At 36.4% G+C, this 16,791-nt stretch overlaps 1 protein-coding gene and 1 long non-coding RNA gene across 4 annotated transcripts in view; one reads left to right on the forward strand and one right to left on the reverse strand.

Annotated features, from left to right (window-relative positions):
• Positions 1 to 16,791, forward strand: part of eif3hb (eukaryotic translation initiation factor 3, subunit H, b) — a 105,449-nt gene that overhangs the window by 75,274 nt on the left and 13,384 nt on the right. The gene's annotated exons all lie outside the window — the stretch shown is intronic.
• Positions 919 to 16,189, reverse strand: LOC120487972 (uncharacterized). Of its 2 annotated transcripts, XR_016147389.1 has the most exons (7): positions 16,034 to 16,189; positions 11,921 to 11,988; positions 11,742 to 11,810; positions 6,830 to 6,896; positions 4,913 to 5,010; positions 2,113 to 2,157; positions 919 to 2,022 (listed from the first exon to the last, which is right to left on the reverse strand). It is a non-coding gene; the product is annotated as an uncharacterized LOC120487972 (long non-coding RNA). The 2 variants fall into 2 exon arrangements; XR_016147388.1 differs by having other exon boundaries at positions 919 to 2,157.

The following is a 16,791-nucleotide window of genomic DNA, read 5'->3' on the forward strand; positions in this document are numbered from 1 at the left end:
GCAATATTATTACCTTAGAGATTCAATTTAATAATTTGCTGAATTTATTTCTAATCAGTATTTTTGTATTGTTTTCAGGTAAAATGTTATTCAAAACAAAATACATTTTTTTTAGCAGCATTGTATTGTAAAAGATCTGACTTTTATCTGCCTCATTTTTCCAAATCAAATTTTGTGCTTAAAACAAGGGAAAAAATCGTGGGAAATATAATGTTTTAAGGATATTTAGATACACTACCTTCAAAAAAAATGATGTTAGTAAGATTGGAATAATACTAATAAATGACACACACACACACACACACACACACACACACACACACACACACACACACTTGTTTTTGTGGTATAGAAGGTCGCACCGGTGTGGTAGTGGTATATAGGGACACACCTTTCCCAATGCCCTACAGTGATGATACAACTATCAAAAATTTTGTTTTGATCTGCAGATCACAAATCTGACTTCAAATGTTCTATACACACAACAGAACAGAAAATATAAAAATGGTGGTATACAAGGACATTCCCGCCCCCTCCTAAAATGTTCCCGCCTATGACATAATTGTGATTTATGGGGCCCGACCTGATTATGAGGACACTCATTTTACAATACACAAAATATGTCATTTCGGTGGATTACAGGGACCTATGTGTTTTACTGGTACATGCCCACACACACACACAAACCTGACGAGAGGGTGTATTACCAAGACTAAGGTGATTTAAGAGTACTGGATCTTAAACACAATACACAACTGCACAATCCAACATTATAAGGACGAGTGTGTTTTACTGGTACATGCCCACACACACACACAAACCTGACGAGATGGTGTATTACCAAGACTAAGGTGATTTAAGAGTACTGGATCTCCAATACAATACACAAAAAAACTTGCAACATTACAGGGACAGAAGTGTTTTACAAGTGCTTTAATTATGACTTCAATAATATCATCATAAACATTGAGTTTTTTTTCAGTTTTACCATGTAATTCCATCATGTCATGCCATTTTAAGTGTAAAGTCACATCCACAAACTTAAAAACATGGTCAATGATTGACAAAACAGCCCTTTGAAGCAGACACATTTTAAAGATGTCATTAAACAGGCTTTGAAATGTATAAAATTAACTCACTCAACATACAATAGATGCTGCTTAGTGCTGCACAGTATTGAAGAAAAAAGCGATATGCGTTAACTCATTAAATACTGCGATATTCGATACAGTAATGTTTAAAGTGTGTAAAACAAACTTAAATTATCTATTATTTAACCTTACATAAATGTTTCACATTCTTTTTGTGACAAGAAAACATCAGCTTCTGAAAGTGAACATCAGTGTTTTACTGTACACTGATATTAAAATAATACTTCTTATGCTAAAGCACAGGGTTCAGATTATCCTACATTAGGATTATTTAACAACAGAAACTGAATAATCAAATGTGAAAATAAAACACTGCTTAGTTTTCACTGTATTATTTACATATATACAGTTATTCAGCAAACAGCAGTGAGTGATTTTCTTTTGTTCATGACCCCAGCTATTGCAAGCCGTCGCGATATGCATATCGCGATATATACATTTGCAAAACAAAACAAATTACAACGGACGGTTTACCTCTGTTATTTCCAGAAAATATAAACAGAATTGTCAAGTCAAGTTTCAAAGCAGATTTACAGGAAAATTATTTAACAAAGTTTGCTTGGGTTGTACATCAGCTCTAGAAGCGTCTAGTGTCAATATAACTATCATTGTAAGTACATGAGCTCCCGTGTGTTTAGAGCTTACTAAAGCATGTATTCTCCTGCGCTGAGAATGAGAGTGAGGTAGAGATTGAAACTCCACGGAAAGGGTCTTCAGTGGTCTTACACTTCTGCCATTCAGTCAGTGTGGCCAGTTTTCCTTTGGTTATATGTGCCTTAACATGTTTAATTGCAGCTGTAACTTCAGCATTTGACCAGCACACTTTTTGTCCTTTCCACAAGGTTTTCAATTTCTTCCTCACTGTCATTCTCTGTACAGAATACAACATGCTTTGTAAGTACATGAGCTCTCATAGATAAAGCTTACTAGATGGTCATATTCTAATTTAAACCTCGGGTACCTTGAGGCACGTCAGTGGTTTTCTCGATGGGCATCTTCTGAACACCTGGAAGAAATCAGTTATTACTGATCAGAAACTCAGATGTAACTCAAACCTGTATCTAGAGCTTAAAACTGGTTTTACATCTGATATCTAAAAAATACATTTCAAATGACATTCAGATGAAATGTTGTGTTAAACAGATGCTTTTAAAGTTTTAGACCAACATGAACATCATCAACGTATTGGTATCGGCCAGAATTACAATGTTGGTGCAACACTAACTCCATTAATGTTCTTCTAGAAAAGGTGCACACTATAGTGCAAATATCTGATTATTGATAACTGATTATTGACTGATTATTACAATTAATGACAAAAGAAATGTTAAGAAATGTAATCTGATATTACCTACTGAAACACTATAGCATTATATATATATACACACACACACACACTGAACAATTGTAAACGCAACACATTTGTTTTTGCCCCCATTTTTCATGAGCTGAACTCAAAGATTTAAGACTTTTTCTATGTACACAAAAGGCCATTTCTCTCAAATATTGTTCACATATCGTCTAAATCAGTGTTAGTGAGCACTTCTCCTTTGCCGAGATAATCCATCCACCTCACAGGTGTGGCGTATCAAGATGCTGATTAGACTATTAGACTGTGATTATTGCACAGGTGTGCCTCAGGCTGGCCACATTAAAATGTGCAGTTCTACTGTATTGGGGGGTCAAAAAACCCTCAGTCAGTCTCTGGTGTGACCACCATTTGCCTCACGCAGTGCAACACATCTCTTTCGCATAGAGTTGATCAGGTTGTTGATTGTGGAGTGTGTAATGTTGGTCCAGTGTTGGTCCATTTGCTGGATATTGGCAGAACCTGGAACACACCGTCTTAAACGCCGATCCAGAGCATCCCAAACATGCTCAATGGGTCACATATCCGGTGAGTATGCTGGCCATGCAAGAACTGGGATGTTTTCAGCTTCCAGGAACATGGGGCCGTGCGTTAACATGCTGCAACATGACACAACAATGGGCCTCAGGATCTCGTCACGGTCTCTCTGTGCATTCAAAATGCCATCAATAAAATGCACCCGTGTTCATTGTCCATAACATACGCCTGCCCATTCCATAACCCTCCCGCCACCATGGGCCACTCGATCCACAACGTTGACATCAGCAAACCGCTCATCCACACGACGGCATACACGGTGTCTGCCATCTGTCCTGTACAGTGAAAACCGGGATTCATCCGTGGAGAGAACAGCTCTCTAAAGTGCCAGACGGCATCGAATGTGAGAATTAGCCCACTCAAGTCGGTTACAAGGATGAACTGCAGTCCAGCCGAGACCCCGATGAGGAGGACGAGCATGCGGATGAGCTTCCCTGAGACACTTTCTGACAGCTATGCAAACCGGTTGTTGCAGCAGCAGTCCGGTTGGCTGGTCTCAGTCTTGTAGGAGAAGAGGCTGGATGTGGAGGTCCTGGGCTGATGTGGTTACACGTGGTGTGCGGTTGTGAGGCCGGTTGGATGTGCTGGAAAATTCTCTGAAACACCTTTGGAAACGGCTAATGGTAGAGAAATTAACATTCAATTCATGGGCAACAGCTCTGGTGGACATTCCTGCAGTCGGCATGCCAATCGCACGCTCCCTCAAAACTTCGACATCTGAGGCATTGTGCTGTGTGATAAAACTGCACATTATAGAGCGGCCTTTTATTGTGGCCAGCCTAAAACACACCTGTGAGGTGGATGGATTATCTCGGCAAAGAAGAAGTGCTCACTAACACATATTTATGAACTATATTTGAGAGAAATGGCCTTTTCTGTACATAGAAAAAGTCTCAGATCTTTGAGTTCAGCTCATTAAAAAATTTGGGGGCAAAAAGTGTTGCGTTTATAATTGTTTTCAGTGTATACAACTGGCTCAAAACAATTAAGCCAGTTATATACGCAACACAGTATAATTTTAATTTGACCATTGGGTGCGGATATTTAAGTTAGAGAGCATTATTAGGGCGTGTGGATGATGTGTGTTTGGCTGTGGATTCGGGTGACATTGGAGCTCATCTTACTCTAAAGCAGTGAATCTGCAAGCAAGAACAGCTCGGGTGCACACGGCTAACTTGGTTTATCAAGTTAGTGGTATTACATCCTGCATAATCTGTGTGCGTGACATGAGCGCACACAGCGCGTGTCTTCTCCAGGTCTTACCGGGTTGTTCATAAAAGCCAAATGTGGCCAGATGTAGGCTTTTAAAGTAGTTGGCTTTTAAAGTAGTTTTATTGACTCACACTCGGGGGGACTCGCCTCCCTCTGCCAGTGTATGCTACCGCAACAAAGCACATACGTGATAAATGACGTCAGAAAAAAGCGTCAGTGCATTATAACCGGTTATGGTCTATTACTGAACCGATACCAAATCGTCCTCGTCTGCATCACGATGCATCGTAGAAACGATTCATTTCGACACCCATAACAAACGCAGTCATGGCGCAGCACAAAGTGAAATTGTTGTGGACAGCAGAGATGGAGGATCAGCTAGATTTGTGGCAACAGCACGAATGTTTATACAACGTGTTATGTAAAACCTTTCCAAAAACTATTCTGTATACTGTATTCTGAACTCTTGCGAGATTTTGTGCTCACAGTCGAGACTCTGGTTAAAAACCTGTTCGTGTGTGGAGCAAAACTATAGGAGCAAAATGGTTAAATCTAGGATTTTTGGAAAATCTTATCACATTTTGAAAATCTTATAAGATGTAAAAATTATTTTGGTGTGTACCCAGCATTAGTTGACACATACCAACATAACTAGAGACGCTGCAGCTCCAGCAGGAACATCTCCTCCAGAACCGCTTCCATCAGGATCACTGGCAGCAGAATCCGTCACACTGATCTCATCTAAGAGAAAAAGAGACATTTAAAACAAGAACATCTTCAGTTTAACCTGTATTCAGATGTCATTTACGAAACATGAAAAATTACGCCGTTTAATAATAATAATATTAATAAAAACTATAATACTTCACTAAGATGCCTATTATTCGAATTATCGCTAAGACCGTAATATTCTAAAACTGTCAATGAAAAATTAATATTTTATAATGCGTATATTATTTTACAATAGGAGGTTATAATACTTTCTTAATTTCGTCACTTAAGCTGTTATACTGGCAGAAACCTGCAGTTTCAGTGAAAACAGGTTTATAAACGCATCTTATTACAAAATCTTATTACCACAAAAAATGTGGATATAATGCGAATGTGAAAATAATGTAACTGGTGCTGGTTGCGTGCCAAATGCATGTTAAACTCAGAGATGGAGTTCACTGCATTCATTCCCTGAGAAACGGGGCGTGGAAAAAGGCAGATCATGAGCTGATCGAGCGAGTAAAGTGTGCTCTTCAGCACTTGCTTAATTATCGACTTTTGCCATTTGATAAGGGCGCTATAAACCATGTTGTACTTTTGATTTTAGTTTGTTTGAGAGATGCTTTGCCAAAAATAAATAATATTTAAAAGAAATATGATATAATATAAAATAAACAAAGACAAATATTTTTGGTTCATTTGGATCAAACTGTGGTGGGTCACTAGAGTAAAGGTAATAAATGGTAACACTGTATAAATTTGACTCGGAAAAAATGCCAAATAATAAACAGTTAAGAGGCTATAATGACATGTTATAGTGAGATATGACAGTGCTTCTGCAACACGCATCACTACAGATGAGTAGCTGAGTATCTCTTCAGCATTCTGATGCGCAAAATACCAATTGAAAACTAAAGTCACAGATGATCAACAGAGTCATCTTGATGATTTTACCAGTGCAGATGTTACTCTCTCTCTATTGATCTTAAAATTAGCTGACGATACATAAAATGTGGCTCATAGTGGTTGCTTTCAATGACGTGAACACCTTTAAATCTGATATAGCGTGGGATTTGAAGATTCGGATTTATATCCGTTTTGTGAACACATTTATGTGGCCAGGTGTAAATGGAATTGTTTTGACAATGAAATGACCCGGGGCCTTTACCATGAAGCTGGTTTAGGTGGCTAGCCAGCTATGTTTCAGTTTACTTTGCGCCAACCCTGGGTTTAAGGCACCATGAAAGTCTTTTAGTAATTTTTAGTAATGTTTATTTAGAATAATAAATTTGTATGATTTAGAAATTATTATTCCCTTAATCTATCACACATGTACAATTTTAGTTCATCAACTACAATGCAGATTTTAAATGAATAAATAAATATATAAAAGGTAACATAAATATACTTTAGAATCAATAGATAAAGCTATAAAATGCTATAGCTATAAAAATATGAAGCTATAAAACTTCACAACTTTTACTTGCACTGATATACAGTGACAAGCCTTTTTCTTTTAGTTGTCCTCTTTCATAGACAGATATTTTCTTCTTGTTGTGTAAATTTGTTTAAATTCTTAATATTTTAATATTTCTATTTAATAAGTGAATTGTGCTGCTTCTCTTGCGAGAAATGAATTTCAGTTTTGAATGAGTTTCTCTTTCTCAGCATGTGATTGGCTGTTGGCTACTGATGTCACACCTAAACTCAGGATCAAAGCCTGAGTTGACAGAGAAAGTTGATGATCAGCATCATGGTACAGGCCTCAGGTGTAAAAAAAAAAATATGATGTGATAAAGATCTTACTAGACTAGCAATTTCTAAAATGATGCAATGCTCTTTTTATTACCATGTCAACACAGTCTTGACTCTTGACCCTCCAATGATGATCTGATATGGTCCTTCTCAGGGCTCATCTGAAAGCAAGGTAAAGAAAGAAAAAATTAACATTCTACTAAAGACAAAGGACTCAGAGATTCTCCAAATGAAGCAGCACAGATACTTGACTCCATCAACACTGACTGATCACGGTCATAAAACATAAGATTAAAACAATTTCACATTATCAATGATATACTTGAGCAAAAGAAGGCTGATCATGCCAAAACAAATTCAGGCATGATGGTACATTTCAAACCACTTAGTATTAATAGTGATCAAATTAATGAGATGAATAGGGACTTGTTTTAAAACAGGGTGACATACGCAAGTTGTGATCATGTATATAGTTAAAACCCTATAGATATATGGTCATAACCAATCAGAGATGCATGATATATAGGGCTCCATATCAGTATTGGAAAATAAATTTTTAATGTTATCGTTGTCAATTCGATAGGAAAATTAGGTTGATTAACACTGATGAATAATGGATTATGTCCTTCAGCTTCAGATGTGCGCTGTTCCCCATGATGGTTGTGAACAGTTTGAATCACAAATCTGTGATCTCTTTTATTTTGTTATATGTATATGTATATATATATATATATATACTTTATCTCATATAGAAATCATTTGGCTGAGTAAATGATCGCTGCAGTAAAGCGCTTCACTGTAGGCCTAGCGGTGATCATCTCCTTTAGCACATGCGCTCTAACAGCAAAGCAGAACAATAATAACTATGATTGGGACTGTCATATACATAACATTATAATGAGCAAACTACTGCATTAAAAACTTTGTGAATTCTTTGGGTTTAGCTGCTGTTTCATCCACAACAGGAGTTTCACTATGTAACTTTTCTCAAGTTAATGTCTGCATGATTTTGTATAAATATCTAATCAATCATATATAGGCTGTGTTCCGTTGAGCTAAAACCATCTAATAAAGCTTCAGTTTATGGGTGTTCCTTCAGCTCTTAAGCTTTAGCACAGCTCAAACACAACGCTATTTGAAACAGAAATATTAAAGATGTTTACTGTAATATTCAAATGTTTAATATTAAAAAGTTCTACATGTTTAAAAAACACTGATGCGTTATTATTCATAACTAGTACTTTTTTTTGTTCTTGTATCATTTATCAACAATATGGTTTGAGTAAAATCATTCCCTTATTGCGTGTGCGGAGTGGACTTGGCAAACCCAGACAACTTCCAGCAAATTTAGATTTACTCTGCAAGTAAGTCTCCCACTAAGCAAAATTATGTCCAAAAGGCGTCTTTTCAACGTCTTGCTCACAAAAGTCGGGCGTTGAAAAGACGTCCACTGAGGAGCCAGAATGAAAGTTTTTATGACGTCTTTTTGTGACGTGTTCTGGACATCTGATATACATTCATCGAACCATTGTACAAGTTTAAAAACTAGTTCAAATGTGGCCATCGTGGACATGTTTTCAACATAACTTATGGTCTCCTTTAGACAATTATATTGTTTCTGGACTATATAAACACTAATTGTTTAGATGTGGTTTAGATGGTGATATTTGTTTCATTTTAAATCACCATTGTGGTGATCACTGTTTGCTTTAGTTGGGCTCTTGGTCCCACATCACCTTATTTAAGCTTTTCTTTGGCTGTTGTAACTGTGTGTTTGTCTAACACCATTGGTTGGTAGTTTTTAAAGCCAAGAGAAATCAGCTGTCATCAGCTCTTTATTGATGGTTACAAAATAAACACATTTACTACTGTTTAAACTTTCATCTTAAAATCTGATATTAATTACGACTAATCTTGTGGAACTGCATTATTTGGACCAGTAAATTTATAATGACCACTGCATACAATATGTTTTTAGAAAGTGAATCACATAGTCACACACAGATATCATGATTTTGGATATGACTCTCAACGACGGTGACAACCAAAACAAAAAAAGCCTGGGGATCAAGGATGTTTTGTGCTATGAAAGCTACCCATCATGCATTGCAGCGTTAAGCTTTTTATTTATTTATTCTCACCATTATTGTGAATCATATGCAAAATCTTGATGTCTCTGTGTGACTACATGGTCAATTTTCTCAAAACATTGTGTAAATTTGCTTCCATACTAATAAACCAAATAATGCCGTTCTACAAGATTAGTTATAAATTCTAAATATAAATACAAAGTCTAAACATCTCATTAAATATTCACTTTGTGTTGATTTCATCATCAATAAGAAGCTGATGACAGCCAATTTTACGTTTTCTTGGCTTTTTCTGTCACAACAATGGTGTTATTCAAACAGAAAGTTACAACAGCCAAAGAAAATCTAAAGTAAGAAAAACTGGGACCAAGAGCCCAACTAAAGCAAACACTGATCACCACAATGGTGACTTAAAATGAAACAAATATCACCATCTAAACAATGTAAGGAAATTACAAAGAAATAAACATGAGTTTTAATTCAATGCATCCTGAGAGTTTATTTGGTCCAGAAACATTTTAAATTGTCTAATAATGTTGAAAATGGCCACATTTGAACTAGTTTTTAACCTTGTATGAAGGATCCTTTAACGTCTACATCAGACGTTCAGAACACGTCAAAAAAAGACGTCATAAAAACTTTCATTCCGGCTCCTCAGTGGACGTCTTTTCAACGTCCAACTTTTGTGACAAAGACGTTGAAAAGACGTCTTTTGGACACCATTTTGCTTAGTGGGCTGGCATAGACCTCATTCAAGCCTATTTCTAATCCGTCAAAATCGCGGAACTTATCAGAAACGTTGGCTTCCATTGACTCCCAATCATTTTGGTGACAGCGAATAACTTTACATCGAAGATGTCCAAAGACTCCATTTGTCCATTATTTATTTCTAAAGAAAAGGGTTGGGTAGTAACCAAAGTCTATGGCATGAGGCGCACACACGTAGTCTCTCGCTGTCTCCCTCTCCCTCTCCAACGTGCGCGTACTATACGGTTTATTGAAGCACTGTCTGATCTGTCTCGCACGCGCTTTTGCTCGCTCGCTCTAGATTCCGGGAGATTTGAACTAATTTGCGATTATCCAGGAGCCGTTATCAATATGCGGGAGACTCCCGGAACGTCTGCCGATAGCGAGGATATTATTGAAGATGCCGAAGACAAAACGCTGCAAGGTTTGGCTGCATTTCACGTGTAAAATTACGCGTCAGAACGATTGTCTGAACTTAAGCCCATATAGAATCACCATTCGCACCGCCTTGACGCTCACGTCGTCATATTATATTAGTGCGCGCATGCTCTGCTCCTCAGATTTCTCTGTTGAAAAAGGAAGCTTGTCAGCAGCGCGAGGAGTTTGGCAGCGAACGGAGCATCTCGTTCCCTATTCAGAGAACATGGTTTACACAGAGACGTTCTCTTTCATATGTTCATATGCAGTGGGAACGAAATATAAAACTGGATAAGAGCTTAACTAGTAAATGACCAGATAACTTACATGACTAGTTAAAGCAGACAAAACATGGGAACCTGTAGCCATGTCGATATTATATTACCCTGGTAGTAATCTCTATTAATCTCCAGTATAATTATATTGTTTGATATAATATTGTTTTATTTGATATTATGTAAATATGATTTTTTATTTTATATTTGGTTTATTTATTATTAACATATGTTACTTGTTTATATTGTAAGTTAATATTGTGTCCAGTTTGGCCCTGTAAATAAAGGGATATTATTTTTTTGACAAAGTGTGTGCGGTTTCCTTTTCTTGAGTACCGTTTCAAGAACCATTTAGGCACCGGAACCGTTTAAAAAATACCTAGTAGGTACTGGTATCGGATAAAACCCAAACGATACCAAACCCTACTAAAGAAACATGACAATGTATAAAAGGCCCCATTACTTTGTATCTTACGTTACGGCCGATTTAGAAGATGTTTTTGTAAAAATAGGCTAACGATTGCGTCACGAGACTCTGTCGCACACTAGAGCAATTACCATATAGAGTGGAGGAGAAGCTCAGCATTCGGGGGGACGTGGAGGCATAAAGTCAAGGGAGAAGCCCATAGAGAGCTGTAGAGTTGCTCCTGCTGCGAGCTCATGGACAGCTCTTACTCGCGCTCTCCGGCTCTGCAAGATTCGGAAGGGAATGATTCAGATTTCTCTTTGCACCGCTACTAGGTTACTCAAGTCTCATCTCCGTCGTCAAGCTCAGTTTGAGCCTGCGCAGTCGTTCAGCCATTTCTTTTACAGTCTATGGTTTTAAGCGATTTGAACGTTTCCTTTTTGTTAAAACCCGAGCAAAGAACAACACTCGGAGATGTTTCTCCGTCATCAACGCACTAACACCGCACTGCCACGATGAAGATTTTAAAACTGGAAGACGAAAAAAGTGGAAAAATACCCCTTAAATTTAACCATTTTAACCCTACTATTAAATCTAACAGATGCTAACATTGTCTTCAATGGTGTTCAACACACATACCTCTGTTAAAATCTCAGAAAATTTGGTTTGGGGTTTAATGGCTCTTTAAGAAAGATTAATAAATCCTGTAGAACTATTGTTCATTGTTAGTTAATGTTAACTAATACTAACAAGACACTAACATTTTTTTCAAAAAAGTGAATGGAAATATGAATGTAAAATAAATTTTAAAGTTAATTAATTCCTCACTGGTTCAAACTAGGCTACTGTACTGTATTTGTTTGTTTCATGTTGAAGTGTTTGGGAGATTGGCTTTTAATGATGATCGTTTCGTTTTTGTAATTAGGCCTTTCAAAGTATATACAATTTGCCAATATATCAGATCTCGGCTTTCAAATATAAAGAATGATCAGTTATTGAACTCGGCCCAAATGTTCATATCTGTGTATCCCTAATTTGATTTCCAAAAATAAAAAAAACAAAAAACAATACCTTCTGTTCATCTCCGACTTGATTTCGAGTGTTGATTTCGAGAGTGGAGCAATCAACCTCACTGGGAGTCTACAAAACATAAAAGTAGACATGAAACACTGGTGTAAATATGTGAACACTAGATCTCACAATGTGTCTGCTTCGTTTGCTCATTCTCTTCCAGCACAACTCTCACTTACCTCGTGCAGTCCCAGAGTCAGAGCACATAATCATCACTGCCTGAGGACAACTGGGTCTTATGGCTCATCTGAAAATATGAAATAAAGCATTACATACAGAACACTTCACCTAAGAGTTTAAAAAAATCATAAATAATATATAAGGACAATGTAGTCAGCCAGTTATTAATAATCAGGGTCCCGATACACAGCTACCTATCAATACTTATTTCCACATGAAATATTGATTTGAGATAATATACAAGATTACAAAACATTTCAATATTTAAATGTTAGCCAAGGTAATTTTAATGGATTTTATGCATCACATTACAAGTGTTTTCATTAAAGAATGTCACGTGTCTTACACCATTTTTTTATGAGGACATCATAAGATGAGATGAGATGTTCCTGATGTTTGACTTGACTGGAGAATCTCAGTGTGTTGTGTAAGTTTGACAGAAGTCTGGTCTATGAGGACAGTAGTTTTACCAGGACACTGGTAACTAGAAACATTTGGATGGCACCCTGAGTTTAAGTATGTTTATGTATGAGAGTGATATAATACGAGACATTGCGCCTGTGCTAGAAATACAGTACGTGATCATGACTCACTTCTTATACACACAATCATAATTCAGTGACTGATAACAATCTGTTTCTGAGGAACTGAAATCTGTTCTATTCTTTAAGGAATAACTCAATTATTACATTAACATGGTCTTATCAGTTATCATCTGAAAAAAAGAAAGAAGAGCAAATAATATATATATATATATATATATATATATATATAAAGACAAACAAGTACAAATTTTATTATTACTTATTGAAAGCCAATTTCAACAGAGGTTACTATTTTTTAACTTCTTCAATGATTACATTTAATCTAACAAGCACAAATAGTTTTTGATATTGGTATTCGCCAAAATGAGCTGTGAATTATGGGTCAGTATATCAGTATCGATCCTAATATTCCATATTTGTGTCCTGGTAAAACTGTGTCCTCATAGACCAGGATTCTGTCAAACTTACACAACACACACAGATTCTCCAGTCAAGTCAAACATCAGGAACATGTTCTTATGATGTCCTCATAAAACGGTGTCCTCATAAACCAGGTGTAAAGCTACACACAACCTGACATACTGTAATGAACACGCATGTAATGTGATGCACTAAAGCCCTGAACATTAATCTGTAGGGCTGCACAATATATTGCTTTATCATTCATACCTATCTGTGGTAGTGAGTCTAGTGACACTGCAGTATTAGGCCTATGTGAAGTCAGGCTATACATGCATAACCTAAAGATGATGCAGTGTTATTTTACAGTTATTTACTCAATTTCAGTACCTAAATGTTGTTAGACTCACCTGGAAAATATGAGCCACTGATTATTTCACATCTTTGTTAATTTTTTTTATCTATGCTTTCCATTTATTATTTTCTATACAGATACAAACCCCAACAAAATCACGCCAATCATTCTAGAATGATTAATTATCTCCAAATAGAGCTATTTAAGTAATTTGTAGAAATTGCTTTTTATATTGCATTATACGTATATAGTAGAAAAAACAAATATTGCAATATCAGTTTTTTGCAATATCGTGCCGATCTATTACATAGGGTCATTTTTAACCTTTAATAATAAAACAAGTAAAATCAACACTGTAAATAACATATCATGTAGCTGACACAGCTTTATTAAACAGTGTCACTTCAGCATGGAAACACTGAATTCAGCTTTATAATGATGGCTGAATCTGTCCTGGAGTAATCCTGACCTTTTGACAAAATGAGCTGTGAATTATGGGTCAGTATATCAGTATAGATCCTAATATTCCATATTTGTGTCCTGGTAAAACTGTGTCCTCATAGACCAGGATTCTGTCAAACTTACACAACACACACAGATTCTCCAGTCAAGTCAAACATCAGGAACATGTTCTTATGATGTCCTCATAAAACGGTGTCCTCATAAACCAGGTGTAAAGCTACACACAACCTGACATACTGTAATGAACACGCATGTAATGTGATGCACTAAAGCCCTGAACATTAATCTGTAGGGCTGCACAATATATTGCTTTATCATTCATACCTATCTGTGGTAGTGAGTCTAGTGACACTGCAGTATTAGGCCTATGTGAAGTCAGGCTATACATGCATAACCTAAAGATGATGCAGTGTTATTTTACAGTTATTTACTCAATTTCAGTACCTAAATGTTGTTAGACTCACCTGGAAAATATGAGCCACTGATTATTTCACATCTTTGTTAATTTTTTTTATCTATGCTTTCCATTTATTATTTTCTATACAGATACAAACCCCAACAAAATCACGCCAATCATTCTAGAATGATTAATTATCTCCAAATAGAGCTATTTAAGTAATTTGTAGAAATTGCTTTTTATATTGCATTATACGTATATAGTAGAAAAAACAAATATTGCAATATCAGTTTTTTGCAATATCGTGCCGATCTATTACATAGGGTCATTTTTAACCTTTAATAATAAAACAAGTAAAATCAACACTGTAAATAACATATCATGTAGCTGACACAGCTTTATTAAACAGTGTCACTTCAGCATGGAAACACTGAATTCAGCTTTATAATGATGGCTGAATCTGTCCTGGAGTAATCCTGACCTTTTGACAAAATGAGCTGTGAATTATGGGTCAGTATATCAGTATAGATCCTAATATTCCATATTTGTGTCCTGGTAAAACTGTGTCCTCATAGACCAGGATTCTGTCAAACTTACACAACACACACAGATTCTCCAGTCAAGTCAAACATCAGGAACATGTTCTTATGATGTCCTCATAAAACTGTGTCCTCATAAACCAGGTGTAAAGCTACACACAACCTGACATACTGTAATGAACACGCATGTAATGTGATGCACTAAAGCCCTGAACATTAATCTGTAGGGCTGCACAATATATTGCTTTATCATTCATACCTATCTGTGGTAGTGAGTCTAGTGACACTGCAGTATTAGGCATATGTGAAGTCAGGCTATACATGCATAACCTAAAGATGATGCAGTGTTATTTTACAGTTATTTACTCAATTTCAGTACCTAAATGTTGCTAGACTTACCTGGAAAATATGAGCCACTGATTATTTCACATCCTTGTTACATTTTTTTTATCTATGCTTATTTTTTTCTATACAGATACAAACCCCAACAAAATCACGCCAATCATTCTAGAATGATTCATTATTGCCAAATAGAGCTATTTAAGTCATTTGTAGAAATTGCTTTTTATATGTTGCATTATGTATTGTAGAAAAAAACAACAACAAATATTGCAATATCAGTTTTTTGCAATATCGTGCCTGTCTATTACATTGGGTCATTTTTAACCTTTAATAATAAAACAAGTAACTGTAAATAACATATCATGTACCTGACACAGCTTTATTAAACAGTGTCACTTAAGCATGGAAACACTGAATTCAGCTTTATAATGATGGCTGAATCTGCCCTGGAGTAATCCTGACCTATTGACATATTATTCAACAAGTTTGTTTTAAATAAATCGATAAATTATGGTAAACGGCATTCAAGTTATTTTCATACTTTATTATATGATATTTAAGGAATATGTTAATTGAACATAACTATTCATTTAATAAATTGCATTCACAATTGATAAATTACAGGCAATAGTGACAGTATTAATAAGACTTAATCAGACTGACAGTTATATTAATATTCAGAGTATATTGAATTATAGTCAGGAGTGATAAGAGCACATGTTTCTTAATGTAAGCATAACTGTAGTAATATACTGTACTGGGTAAAAAACACAGACTGTAGTCATGACAACGCGTTATTATGAAGGCTAGACTATTTTATGTGATCATTAAAGGTAGCAGTTACAATTAAAGTTCAATCTAAAACGAGTTTAAAATGACACAAGCATCGCTGATTCCCTCATGTCAGTCTGTAAACAGAATCACTAACTTAAAAGTCCGCTAGCTCCGTTAGCATCACGCGCTAGCTGCTTTCTAACTGTAAAACGAGCAGCAAAGAGCCTACAGGACATCACAAACAAGCCAAACAGACCCAGGTGCTATTAGAGAAGCAATTAAACAACATTATAACTTACCTAACACATAACAGTTGCTTTCATCGGGTCCAGATATGTCCTTTCGGTCCTTTCAGGTCCAGAGTTTGTCTCTCGTTCAAACAGGAAGTGACCGTGACGACCGTGACCTGATTAAGTTACGTCTAACTTATCATAATATAAACAGGGTTTTATTTATTTATTTATTTATCATACAATTAATCCACAATTAATAAATTACAGGCAAAAATACTTAAATAATAATTATTTTGCATTAAGTTGCTTGTTATAAAGACTATGCTGACGCTGAATGAAGCTCCGCCCACCGGCGCCATTGTGTTTTCGCAATTTCCCGCCTACCGGTACCGATCTGTCCAATCACAGGCCTCGAAGCATACACTTGTGTAAAACATGCAAATTTTTGATGACGCGGGTGTAATACCGGGACCTGGCTACAGGGGCGACACTCGCGAAATCAGGGATACACTGTGTATGGTAAAATTTCAGGGTTTTGTGGTATATAAAGACATGGCGCCAAACTTTGAGAGGGAGCATCTGGGACATCGTAGATGGCGTTTACACTGTCGGAATTATGAGGACATGGCCTCTGTCCTCGTAAACCCAAATGTCCCCATAGTGCCGGTGCGTATTCAGGTCAAATGTCCTCGTAAACCACAAAAACAAACACACACACACACACACACACACACACACACACACACACACACACACACACACACACACACACACACACACACACACACACACACACACACACATATATATATATATATAAAAGA

The sequence above is a fragment of the Pimephales promelas genome, chromosome 18 (assembly GCF_988280905.1).
Source record: "Pimephales promelas chromosome 18, fPimPro1.hap1.1, whole genome shotgun sequence".
Lineage (NCBI taxonomy): Eukaryota > Metazoa > Chordata > Actinopteri > Cypriniformes > Leuciscidae > Pimephales > Pimephales promelas.